Source organism: Nicotiana tabacum, chromosome 22 (assembly GCF_000715075.1).
Source record: "Nicotiana tabacum cultivar K326 chromosome 22, ASM71507v2, whole genome shotgun sequence".
Taxonomy (NCBI): domain Eukaryota; kingdom Viridiplantae; phylum Streptophyta; class Magnoliopsida; order Solanales; family Solanaceae; genus Nicotiana; species Nicotiana tabacum.
The window spans coordinates 27,102,403-27,105,033 of NC_134101.1; positions in this window are offsets into that span (position 1 = coordinate 27,102,403).

Sequence of the window (2,631 nt, forward strand, 5' to 3'; positions counted from 1 at the left end):
GAACTGACTGCGGTGTTAAGGCAGTAATAAAATATGGGTATTGTGAGTTATCAAGTGTTTTAATCTATGGTTTTGAGCCAAGTGGGGGAGCCTGCTATTAACAATTCAATTCATGGTTATGTGTCAAATATTTTATTTTGGTCTGAAGTGTACTTGGAAATCAGTGATGATTTGCAAAGGTGGAGTTCGAGAATGACTCAAGTAAGGAGATTTTTGGATACGTGTTATATTGCGCTTTATGAGTATATGAACATTGTAGGATGAGTGAATTGTTATTTTTGAATGATGTGTTATGCACAGAGTATGAATTTGATAGGTGGTAATAAGGCAAGGTTACTTATTTGAGTGTTGATTGTGCTAAAGGAGTACATGTCTTTCAGCCCATTTGGGACGGAGTAAATTAGATTTGAGCAGAGTGGATGACTATCGAGAGGGTTCTAATGGATTCAAATTGTATATGTGGAAATTGAAATTGTTTTTTTTTTGAATTTGTATATCACTAGAATCAGTTACTTACATTGGATGGTATCGGGATGTGCAGTAATTCTATTCGACTATGGATTCAACATTTCAGTATAAGAAAGGAAAGAGGAATAATTTTAAATTTGCATAAGTTATTTTCAGAATGAGTGTTACGGTTGGGGTATTTATGAAGGTGCTTAAGAAGAATACAAGGCTTATAGGGCTTAGGGCGGTATAGTTTTATGTTAGTATGTCTTGTAGCGAGCTTTGGGTAAAGTGGTAGTGTTCTGACAAGGAGAAATGGCAACTTGAGGATAATCCAGAAGAAACTCGGAGAAAATAGGACAAATGGGTAACATACTGGATCAGTATGGTAATGGTATGCTCGACTCTTTTGTTTCTTAAGATGAGGTGGGGCTTTACGGGTGTTTTGTGGCAATACTCTCGGATTTGGAAACCTGTGTGGCTTGGTGGAGTTAGAAGAATTCGGTTCTAATAGCTTGGTTGTGTGCACATGGGTTTCGAAGAGTTCTCAATGGATTTTTACCACAGTTTGACGAGTATATTTCCTGCCGGCGTGAGGCATATGTGGCGTATTGGGATTTTCTCCGGGAGGAGATCAAGTGGAAGGTTTCTGATTGACCATGTATGTATTCTGCTTGTGACTCAGAGTGATTATGAGGTTCTTGTACTCTTCACAGGATGGCATGGTAAACGCGGTGTATTGTGTAGGATTGAGATTTACTTGTATAAGGTGACAGTTCATTCTTGAAAGGAAGATCACAAAGTTTGGATAGAATGGTCAATTTTAGATAATTAGATGAATGTTATAACTGCTTGGTAATCCCTGAGAAATGTGCGCATTTCAAAAGGCGTATTGTGTTTTGACTTACGGATGTTCATTGGTATTGCCGTACTCACCTGGTTGATAGACTGCTGATATTTAAATTATTGCTATGTGGCACGGAAAAATTATGAAAGTATTCCTTATGGGAAGATCGTGACAAGTATGTATTAGTCATTCTAGTGCTGGAGTTGGGATCAGTTACGGTGATTTATGTGTTTGATAAATTTGGAGACTGGGAGTTCTCAAAAGTATATTATTTCGGGTTGCGGCCTGTTTGAGGCGAGTATTTTATTTTAACTCAGTGGAGGCACTAGTTGCGTAAATTATTTGCGATAGTTACGCGCTATAAGTGTGCATATGTGTGAGGTTTGAGCCAATGTGCGGGCATCGGAGCAATTATTTATACTTGAAAGAATGCTTAGGCTATGATATGCCTAGAGTTGACTGTTAAACGTAAAGTTATAGCGTTTCTCATGCTCGTACCTTTGTTGAGAACTATCTGGGCTACAATTGAGGTTACCAAGAGGCTAATTTCCCTGAATAAACGGGGTAGTTATTATTTGTGTGTTAACTTGTCAATTTGGAGTATGATAGTAGACTTTGCACATGCTTACACTATGGCGTGCTATTTATACCAGTCCAGGAGCATGAGAATCTTATTTCATTATCATATACAAGTGTACTTATTTAATTTCTCCTATATGATATGCTGGGACTGGAGGCCTATGACCATGCAGGGCGATTCATATTATTAGCACGTGAGTTGTCCATGCCGTGTGTGGGAATTTTATTTCTATAATAATTTATCTGATCTATTAATTTCCTTCCACTACAATTGTGCACATGCACCTACGGTTATCCTCTTCACGAAATTTGAGGAGTTGGTTGTAACATTGCGGTTGTGGTGGTGCTTGTGGAACTTGCAATACGGTTCTCTTCCTTGAGACATCTCCCGTATTTGGGTACACGAAGTGCGCAGTGGTGGCTTAAGTTATATTGATGTGGCGTGTTTGTGGGATAGTTACGTTTAATAAATAAAGTCGTTGGACCTAGAATGGGTACTATCAGGCTTGATTATGGTATATTTGGGAGGATAATATTGAAAGTCATCTTTGGAGAATATTGTGGTTCTGGTTGGGGCGAGAGAGCTCCATGACTAGTTGATCTGATGAGTGATTATGAGTTTTTGATTGTTTCTTTCATCTTTGGCAGTGTACGAAGGTTTTGGAATGAGGTCCTGTTGAATGTGGGGGTTTATACTAGTACTTGGTTGGTTTGAAGTAGTTACTGTGATCAGGAATGGTGCTACGAGCGGGCGAGTT